Raw genomic sequence first — 11,146 nt, 5'->3', positions numbered from 1 at the left:
TGGAGAAAGAACAAGAAAGAAACCCTAAACCCAGCAGGAGAAGAGAAATCATAAAGATCAGAGCAGAAATCAATGAAATAGAAACCAAAAAAACAATAGAAAAAATCAATGAAACTAGGAGCTGGTTCTTTGAAAGAATCAATAAGATTGATAAATCCCTGGCCAGACTCATCAAAAAGAAAAGAGAAAGGACCCAAATCAATAAAATCATGAATGAAAGAGGAGAGATCACAACTAACACCAAAGAAATACAGACAATTATAAGAACATACTATGAGCAACTCTACGCCAACAAATTGGACAATCTGGAAGAAATGGATGCATTCCTAGAGACATATAAACTACCACAACTGAACCAGGAAGAAATAGAAAACCTGAACAGGCCCATAACCAGTAAGGAGATTGAAACAGTCATCAAAAATCTCCAAACAAACAAAAGCCCAGGGCCAGACGGCTTCCCAGGGGAATTCTACCAAACATTTAAAGAAGAACTAATTCCTATTCTCTTGAAACTGTTCCAAAAAATAGAAACGGAAGGAAAACTTCCAAACTCATTTTATGAGGCCAGCATCACCTTGATCCCAAAACCAGACAAGGATCCCACCAAAAAAGAGAACTACAGACCAATATCCTTGATGAACACAGATGCAAAAATTCTCGCCAAAATACTAGCCAATAGGATTCAACAGTACATTAAAAGGATTATTCACCACGATCAAGTGGGATTTATTCCAGGGCTGCAGGGTTGGTTCAACATCCGCAAATCAATCAATGTGATAGAACACATTAATAAAAGAAAGAACAAGAACCATATGATACTCTCAATAGATGCTGAAAAAGCATTTGACAAAGTACAGCATCCCTTCCTGATCAAAACTCTTCAAAGTGTGGGGATAGAGGGCACATACCTCAATATTATCAAAGCCATCTATGAAAAACCCACTGCAAATATCATTCTCAATGGAGAAAAACTGAAAGCTTTTCCGTTAAGGTCAGGAACACGGCAGGGATGTCCATTATCACCACTGCTATTCAACATAATACTAGAAGTCCTAGTCTCAGCAATCAGACAACAAAAAAGAAATTAAAGGCATCCAAATTGGTAAAGAAGAAGTCAAACTATCACTCTTCGCAGATGATATGATACTATATGTGGAAAACCCAAAAGACTCTACTCCAAAACTGCTAGAACTTGTACAGGAATTCAGTAAAGTGTCAGGATATAAAATCAATGCACAGAAATCAGTTGCATTTCTGTACACCAACAACAAGACTGAAGAAAGAGAAATTAAGGAGTCAATCCCATTTACAATTGTACCCAAAACTATAAGATACCTAGGAATAAACCTAACCAAAGAGACTAAGAATCTATACACAGAAAATTATAAAGTACTCATGAAAGAAATTGAGGAAGACACAAAAAAATGGAAAAATGTTCCATGCTCCTGGATTGGAAGAATAAATATTGTGAAAATGTCTATGCTACCTAAAGCAATCTACACATTTAATGCAATCCCTATCAAAATACCATCCATTTTTTTCAAAGAAATGGAACAAATAATCCTAAAATTTATATGGAACCAGAAAAGACCTCGAATAGCCAAAGGAAAATTGAAGAACAAAGCCAAAGTTGGTGGCATCACAATTCCGGACTTCAAGCTCTATTACAAAGCTGTCATCATCAAGACAGCATGGTACTGGCACAAAAACAGACACATAGATCAGTGGAACAGAATAGAGAGCCCAGAAATCGACCCTCAACTCTATGGTCAACTAATCTTCGACAAAGCAGGAAAGAATGTCCAATGGAAAAAAGACAGCCTCTTCAATAAATGGTGCTGGGAAAATTGGACAGCCACATGCAGAAAAATGAAATTGGACCACTTCCTTACACCACACACGAAAATAGACTCCAAATGGATGAAGGACCTCAATGTGAGAAAGGAATCCATCAAAATCCTTCAGGAGAATGCAGGCAGCAACCTCTTCGACCTCAGCCGCAGCAACACCTTCCTAGGAACAACGGCAAAGGCAAGGGAAGCAAGGGCAAAAATGAACTATTGGGATTTCATCAAGATCAAAAGCTTTTGCACAGCAAAGGAAACAGTTAACAAAACCAAAAGACAACTGACAGAATGGGAGAAGATATTTGCAAACGACATATCAGATAAAGGGCTAGTATCCAAAATCTATAAGGAACTTAGCAAACTCAACACCCAAAGAACAAACAATCCAATCAAGAAATGGGCAGAGGACATGAACAGACATTTCTGCAAAGAAGACATCCAGATGGCCAACAGACACATGAAAAAGTGCTCCACATCACTCGGCATCAGGGAAATACAAATCAAAACCACAATGAGATATCACCTCACACCAGTCAGAATGGCTAAAATTAACAAGTCAGGAAATGACAGATGCTGGCGAGGATGTGGAGAAAGGGGAACCCTCCTCCACTGTTGGTGGGAATGCAAGCTGGTCCAACCACTCTGGAAAACAGCATGGAGGTTCCTCAAAATGTTGAAAATAGAACTACCCTATGACCCAGCAATTGCACTACTGGGTATTTACCCTAAAGATACAAACATAGTGATCCGAAGGGGCACGTGTACCCGAATGTTTATAGCAGCAATGTCTACAATAGCCAGACTATGGAAAGAACCTAGATGTCCATCAACAGATGAATGGATAAAGAAGAGGTGGTATATATACACAATGGAATACTATGCAGCCATCAAAAGAAATGAAATCATGCCATTTGCGACGATGTGGATGGAACTAGAGCGTATCATGCTTAGTGAAATAAGTCAATCGGAGAAAGACAACTATCATATGATCTCCCTGATATGAGGACATGGAGAAGCAACATGGGGGGGTAGGGGGATAGGAGAAGAGTAAATGAAACAAGATGGGATTGGGAGGGAGACAAACCATAAATGACTCTTAATCTCACAAAACAAACTGGGGGTTGCTGGGGGGAGTTGGGATTGGGAGAGGGGGAGCGGGCTATGGACATTGGGGAGGGGAGGCGAACCATAAGAGACTATGGACTCTGAAAAACAACCTGAGGGTTTTGAAGGGTCAGGGGTGGGAGGTTGGGGCAACCTGAGGGTTTTGAAGGGTCAGGGGTGGGAGGTTGGGGGAACAGGTGGTGGGTAATGGGGAGGGCACGTTTTGCATGGAGCACTGGGTGTTGTGCAAAAAGAATGAATACTGTTACACTGAAAAAATAAATAAAATGAAAAAAAAAAAAGAAATAGGGCAGAGCAAGAACAAAAAAAAAAAAAAAAAAAAAAAAAAAACCTCCCACAAAACAAGAGCCCAGGACCTGATGGATTTCCTGGGGAATTCTATCAAACTTTCAAAGAAGAAATAACACCTATTCTCCTGAAGCTGTTTCAAAAAATTGAAGCAGAGGGAAAATTTCCAGACTCTTTTTATGAAGCCAGCATTACCCTGATCCCCAAACCAGGCAAAGACCCTACCAAAAAGGAGAATTTCAGACCAATATCACTGATGAATATGGATGCTAAGATTAAGGGAACTTCTGCCACCTGCTTGCCTTTGTCCTGGGTCTAACCTCCTCTAGGTGGTACCCCCAGAGGCCTTGCTCTGCAAGTGTACAATTGTGCTTTGTTGGACTTGAGAGACCACTGTTTCTTTCCCTCACTGTTGCCTCTCCCCACTTTGGCTATCAGGTTATTTCAGGGAATGCACATCTGTCATGGGCGTTCCTGCTAGATGGGACAGAGTTTCTATTCTTTGGCTCATCCTGCATATGTGAACACATCTATTAAATCCTGGCATTCTGAACTTGTGCAGTGTGAGACCCAAAGGCCTTTCTGGGCAGGGCACTGTGAGTCAGGAATGGAAAATTATAGAAGCTGGTGTCCTGGATCTACGTGTCTCTATCCTTCTACCCTTAGAGAGTGGAGGCCACTCTGAGTCCCTGCAAAGATTTTCCTTAGGGCAGCATATATCTGGTGTGACCCAGTGGAGCCCAGATGTGCACTGGGGTTGGGCTAGTGGCAGAACCAGTGGCATGGGAATGATTTGCTGGAGCTGATATGCATGGACTTTTTAAGTGGGAGTGGAAGGAGAAAGGAGTTGATATCTGTCTAAGAACCCAAAGTCAAAGATGTAGAGGATGGTGGAAGGGATGGTGTGGCATCTGTGTCCCAGCTGTCTGTTATACCGGGACACGATGAGATACCATAGATATTTATAAGGTGTAAACCTGAGATTTGATTCATGATGCAACAGACAGGGGTATTTCTGGTCACTAACCCCCTGTTGTCATGAAATTTCATGGCATCAACCTGATAGAGTCTTGCTGCCAGCTTTTCAGGAATGATACCCACATGGGGGGTTCTTGTACCTCTTCTCTCTGAAAGCCTCACTGTCCTTGTTTGGAAAGTAGCAATGATAGTTTCTGCCTCAGATCCTGGGTGCAGAAGTCAAATTAGATTTCAAAATGGAAATTTCTCAAAAACTCTAAACCCCTGAGAGATTGTTAGAAATCTGGAAGGGGGGGCGCCTGGGTGGCTCAGTGGGTTAAAGCCTCTGCCTTCGGCTCGGGTCATGATCCCAGGGTCCTGGGATCGAGCCCCGCATCAGGCTCTCTGCTCCGCAGGGAGCCTGCTTCCTCCTCTCTCTCTGCCTGCCTCTCTGCCTAGTTGTGATTTCTCTCTGTCAAATAAATAAAATATTAAAAAAAAAAAAAAAAGAAATCTGGAAGGGGCTAGAGGTCTTGTGGAAAGCCTAAGAGAGACAGGTAATGGGACAGTTATATCTGTAATGGCTGGGAATCCAGAATGGAAAGATTGGCTTCAAGTGGACTGCTTCATTCAAAATAGAACATTGTTCTTTATTGGCTGACTCCTGAAGTGTTCCCTCCCATGAGTGTCCACCATGATTCCGGTCAGTGATGGTGTTAGCATGGGAATCCTCCCCAGAATGGCAGATTTTGAGGCTATCGGTGATAGCTAGGTCATCACACACCTAGAGAGGCTCTTCCCTCCCATGGACAGAAATTGATCCCACAATTAGAGCTCTGAAACTATCTCCCATGTGTCTTAGAAGCATTTGAGGAAGAAGAGAAATGGGTTTGTTTTCTTCCAACATTTGATAGCATCCTTGAGACACTTTTCTCCTTTTGAAAACAGAGGTTTATTTTGAGTTCTTAGAATCATAACATTTCGGACCTGGGTAGTGGTGGTGGAGGCACTTTGAGTTCATCAAATCCAATCCTTTGATGCTACACGAAAGGAAATTTGAGTCCAGAGTGGGGGAGGGGTTTCCTTGAGGTTTTATAGCCATGTCATGTTGGGACAAAAGCCTGGACCTTTCTCCTTAGTGAAGATCCTCTAGCATATCAAGAAGTAGGTCCAAACCCTCTCCTTACCCTTTAGGTGACCTCTCCAGGCATGCAGGGTTTCTTGGGAAATGTACATCAGGTTTCTTAGGCAGAGCAAGCAAATGAGCATTTATGGCCTGGACTTCCTGGTAGAGATCTCCTGGTAGAGATCTCCTATAGTAGTGGCCACCCTGGGGCCTGCTGCCACTCCCCACATCCTACACTCAGCTCCTGCCACCAGGATTTGGACTAAGATGACCCAAGAATGGAAGGAGAGTGGCTTGAGCCCAGGATATCAGGAGATATTTATTCTCTGAGTTGGCAATTGCATGGCCCTGAGAGTGAGTGTCTCCTTGAACTTGCATTTAGGCACTTGTCTCACTCTGCTGCTGGCCTTGACCTTATGGCCATTCATGTCATGCCCTTTCCATCTCTGGGCCTTTGCTTTTCCTTCTGCCTCTGAGACCCATCTGGCTCCCCTCACCTACTGGGCTCAAAGATTGCTTCGGAGGGAACTTCTCTGAGATAACACAGCTGCCCCTTCACTTTTACTCCTTCATTTGGCTTTAATTTCCACCACGAACTCCTCAGCTCCCAATAGATTCATCTCTTTTCCACCCTCCCTTCAGCACCCAGCATACACAGACATGGAGTACACCCTCAATGTCTCTCTGTTGACTGAAGGACCAAAAGGATGAATGGGAGACACCTGTCTTCCCACCTCCTTTGTGATGTTATTTTTCAATCCATAGAGTCACTCTATGGATCTTTGCTCTCACTGTCTCCATAGAACAGCCCCAAAAGATTCAACCTTAAAGTGCTTTTATTTACCTAGTTCATAACACATATGGCCCTTTTAAAACATTTAACTTCATCCAGTTTTTATATTTAAAAAGTCTATCATCTCACAAGCCACCACCTAGAGGCCAAATGTTTAGTGAAGTTTTCCCTATACTTCGCACGTGTCTGCTAAATCCCAGTGCAGTGGTTTACCTGGTGAGATGAAGTGCACCCCTCTGTGTCACCCAGGGCTCCTCTGGTAGGACAGGCAGCTTCCTTGTCACCTTCCTCCCCATTCAAAACTGTCCATGCCCTCTGACTGCCTTTAGAGTAAAATTTGAACTCAGCAGGCCTCCTGCTGCTCTATAAGATCCAACCCAGCTTTTCTATTATTTTCTCTCCCTTGTACCTTAAAAATATTTGCTCCAGACAGGCTGGTCTCCTCAGCATCCTTCTAAGACTTGGGTCTGTGGCTCTCTCCCTTAGAAATCTCATCCGGTCCTATAGCTCCCCTGGCTCCCCTCAACGACTCCTGGTTTCTAGGCCTAACTTCAGTTTGAATTTCAAATTGTCTGCTGGCATCTCTTTCCATGAATCCTGCCAGCAGCTAAAATTCAACACAGCCAAAGTCTGCCTTTATTTCCCCTCTCCACTGACTCCTCCTTACTCTGCCCCCATCACTACTTAGAGTAGCCCCATGGTCCTAGACTCTTGAGTGAGAAATCCCAGAGTCTGAGAAACTTTCCCTTTTCCTTGCCAGCCATACCTAGCAAGCCACCGTACCCTATTAATTCATCCTAATAATAGTTATTAGCATCGACTAATCACAGATCCACTACATATCAAGTAACTTTGAAGATATTATCTATAGTCTCCAAAATAAGGCTCTGTGTTACTTAGGGTACAGATCAAGTGTTTGCACAAAGAGACCCAGGTTTCCATGGTATACACAAAGCAGATGTTTAATCTTCTGAAGAGTCAAGGGGTACGTGGTTTGGGCTACATCCAGGATCTCTGGCTGGTAGGTCAGTCCATCACCTGCATGGTGTGGCTTTGGGACCTGCTCTGGTTGCTTCCATTTACTAGCCCTCAGAAAGAATGGAAGAAGTCCCCTGGCAATTAGCGAAGCTGTCTTTAAGGAGTGACTTGAGGGTTGCTTGTTACACTTCTGCTCATGTCCACTGTTCTGAGCTGAGGTTTCTGACCACCACAGTTGCAAAGGAGGCTGGGAAACACAGCCTCCAGCTCATGGCTGTGTGTGCCCAGCTAAAATGAGATGGAAGCTCTATCACAATAAGGAAGAAAAGGATGATGGATACTGATGGTTCTTGTTACCTTCAGTTCAAAGATTAGGAAACAGAGGCTTTCAGAACTGGAGTGATTTACCCCAAGGTCCCAGAACTTTCCAGGACTGGCTCCCAGGTCTGCTGACTTGAAGAGTCTCTGTTATCCTGCAGGACCCTTCAACAAATAGCATTGGTGTGACCACAATGAAGAGAAAGACCACCTCCAGGCCAAGCTCTGGCCAGATTTCACAAAGAAGGCGGCGTGAGGGAGGGAAGGATGGGGCCTGGTTGATTGGAGTCGAGGAGAAAAGAAAATGGGCTCATTTCTTCTCAGTGGGTGGGTCTGTATGCCATGTTTAGGGACAGTCATTTCAATTCAGCTCACCAAACACTCCTCAAGTGCCTTTTCTGCAGAAGGCTGGCCCTCACCCTGTCCGTGTCCTGGCCTCAGCTTCAGCCTGGGGTCTTCTCTCTTCCTGTTCCCTCACATGCACTGATTTGCCTAGAGAAGAGGGGAGAGTAAGTTCTGAATAGGAAGGGCAGGGGAACATTCATGTGGGATGTTATCCAAGTCCTCAGCCCTGTGGGTTTCTTGAGGGAAAACCGTAGCTATTCCTTTGTATTCCATATGCCTGAAGCAGGGTATGACTTGCAGAAGGTACTCACAGGACAGCCTAGAATAAACAAATGAGCAGGCCAACTAATGAACCAGCATTTGATCTAACAATGCTGCTATTTGGATAGCATCGCTGCTAGTGGGGTGACTGCTCTTTGTGGTTTTCTCGGGCCCCCTTCTCCTCTCAGGGTCAGAGAGCAAGGCTCCACCTTTCTCATTTGCCTCCTACAATGGCCATCAGGATCAAAACTTTCCAACCCAATTAAACATTTGGGTGTTTGGGACCCGCCCAAGGAAAACAAGAGTGTGTTCAATCAAATCTTTTATTTGGAAAATGTTTTTCAGCTGAGAGGCTTGGGCCCCTGCTCATTGGCTGGCTCTGGGATCCTGTTGCGAAAAGCCAGAGTGGAAATTTAGAAAAATACAACAGCTTAGAATTCAAATGATTATCCTTCAAATAGGTTACCATCTTTACAGTTTTTCAGAAGGCCTTCCCTTCCATGATTTGATTTGACCCTCAAGACAGCCCTGTGAAGTAACAGAAAGAGGGTGGGCTTTGTCATCCAGATGTTGGTTCCAAACCCCGTGCTACCGCTCACCGGTGGTAAGAAGTTGGGAGAGTTGACACATTTCTTTAAGATCTACTCTTGTCATTTGTGTGACAGAGATGATAATATTTACCTCGTAAAACTGCTTTGAGGGTTATCAGATATCTGGTGTGAGAAAGAGCCTTGCACATTTTGGGCCCATAAGAAATAGAGCAAAAGCTCGAACCAATATTTGAACCCTGTTCCCCCTCTCCTCCCCTCTTTTAAAAATTCCTTTTTTCTTTCTTTTTTTTGTTTTGTAAAATAAAATACAGTAAATATCTCATAGAATGATTGTGATGATTAAATGAATAATACACATATGTATAAGTACTCAGTAAAGGGGAATTATGGCCATTCTTTTTAGACTCTGATACCTTTAAAAAAATGAGATCAGTAGCTACCTTCCTTCTGAATGTTTCAAACTTTTAATCACCTCTGACTTTGAAAAAAGTCTTATAATTTCCAACTTAAGAGGAATTGACAGAAGTATGGAAACACCACCAGACTTGGAGTGAGGTGCCCAGGCTGGGGTTCAGTTCTGATGTTTCCTTGCCACAAGACCTTAGGAAATCACTGTCTCTCTCTGGGCCTTGGGGTCCTCATCTCTGCAATGAGCTCACTGGACAAGACGAATAGTCCTCGAGACCAAAAAACTGTGCTTTGTCCAAAAACCTTTTGCCCACGTCCAGTAAAAATCCTTAGCACTTAAAAGGGGAAATTTAATCAGAATTTTTTCTGATTCATGTATACTTAACCAAACAGAACCCTACTTTCTAAGAGCTCTTTGATGTGTAAGCTGCCTTAAGGAGATTTTTTAAAGGGGTATTTTAAAAGTTTTTTTTTTTCTTAGAAACAGGAAATCAGGTTTTGGCAAGAGGGAAAGAAATTTGAACACACGGAGGCCTGGGGGTGGGGCAGTGGGTTTGTTTTCGGTGGGCAGGATTTGAGAGAGTAACCAACATTGGCAAGAGGTGTCCTTGGCCGCCCTGGAGCAGCCTCCCCAGGATCTGCCAGCTCAAAAGGCTGTGTGAGCATTGGGGGTGGTGGCCAAGGAGCCGTGCTGAAAGCTTCTCCCAAGCCTCTCAGGACTGGTTGAATGTTTACTTTCACCCTTGGCCTCACATCATAGTTATTTCTCTTTTGCGATATTTGGCAATCCCAATCACCAGATACCTTGAATGATCTCTAAAGAAAATATTTTTCCCTCACTGATCCGGTTTCCCTCCCAGAAAAAAAAAAATTTAAAAAGGGGGGGAAAAAACCCAGATGAGCACACCGATAAGTGTGTGTGGCAGAGAATTCTAGTTACCCCTTTGAACGTTTCCGAAAAGCTCTGGAAGCCAAGTGATTTTTGCAAAGTCGTCTTCAAATGGGTAACTGGGCGGTGGGAGGAGGTCCCAGGTCAGCCTCCCACTGGATGGGGGACTTGGAACAGGTCCTTTCCCCTCTGCCCTTCAGCTTCCTCCTCTCTAGGACGGAGAAATGAGCACTGTCAACAGTGTGGCTGAGAAGATCAGGTCAGATCGGGGATCCTTTGAGCCCCCCAGAAGTTGTGCAGTGAATGCCCCCTTTTCCGTTTTAATGGATGTGTGGTGCTTTTGTCAAATGACTAGTCTGTCCCTTGTCCTTTGCAAAGCATCTGCATGGAATGCCTTTGTCAATAGTCTTTGGCGTTCCTTTGGCTTATAGATCCATCAGCCCCATCTCTGCCTTCATGTCCCCATGACATTTCTCCCCCGTGCAGGCAGGGAGAGGTGGCACGCCATGCAGAAGAGGACTGGGCCAGGAGCCAGGTGACCTGGCCTCCAGCGTCTCTTTCTTTTTCTTTTTAACTGTGCTTAAAAAACCACATAACATAAAGTTTATTCTCTTAATTTTTAGGTGTACAGTTTAGTAGTGTTAACTATATTCACGTGATTGTGTAACAGATCTCCAGAACTTTTCACCTCGCGAAACTGAAACTCTATACCCATTGAAGAACTCCCCACTCTGCCGGCCCCCCAGCCCCTGGCAGCCACCCTTCTACTTTCTCTTTCCACAATGTTGGCTACTCGAGAGATCTCAGGTATGTAGAATCATATGGTACTTGTCTTTCAGTGACTGGTTTATTTCACTCAGCGTAATGTCTTCCAGGTTCATCCTTGTCGTAGCACGTGCCAGGATTTCCTTAATTTTGTGGGTGAATACTCCATTGTTACTACATATGACATTTTGTTTATCTGTTCACCTGTGGGTGGGTATTTGTGCTATGTGCCCTTCTTGGCTATTGTGAATAATGCCGCAATGCATATGGGCGTGAAAGTATGTCTTCAAGATCCTGTTTTCAATTCCCTTTGGATCTCTAACCAGAAGTAGAATCGCTGGGTCCTGTAGTAATTCATTTCAGTCTGTTGAGAAACCTTCATACTGTCTTCCATGGCACGTCGTTGCACATTCTCACCAGCCACTCACAGATATTCCAGTTTCCCCACATCCTTGGCAACACTTGCTATTATCTGGTTTTGGGTAGTGGCCATTC

This window comes from Meles meles, chromosome 1 (assembly GCF_922984935.1).
Source record: "Meles meles chromosome 1, mMelMel3.1 paternal haplotype, whole genome shotgun sequence".
In the NCBI taxonomy this organism is placed as follows: domain Eukaryota; kingdom Metazoa; phylum Chordata; class Mammalia; order Carnivora; family Mustelidae; genus Meles; species Meles meles.
This window is presented reverse-complemented; position numbering follows the sequence as displayed.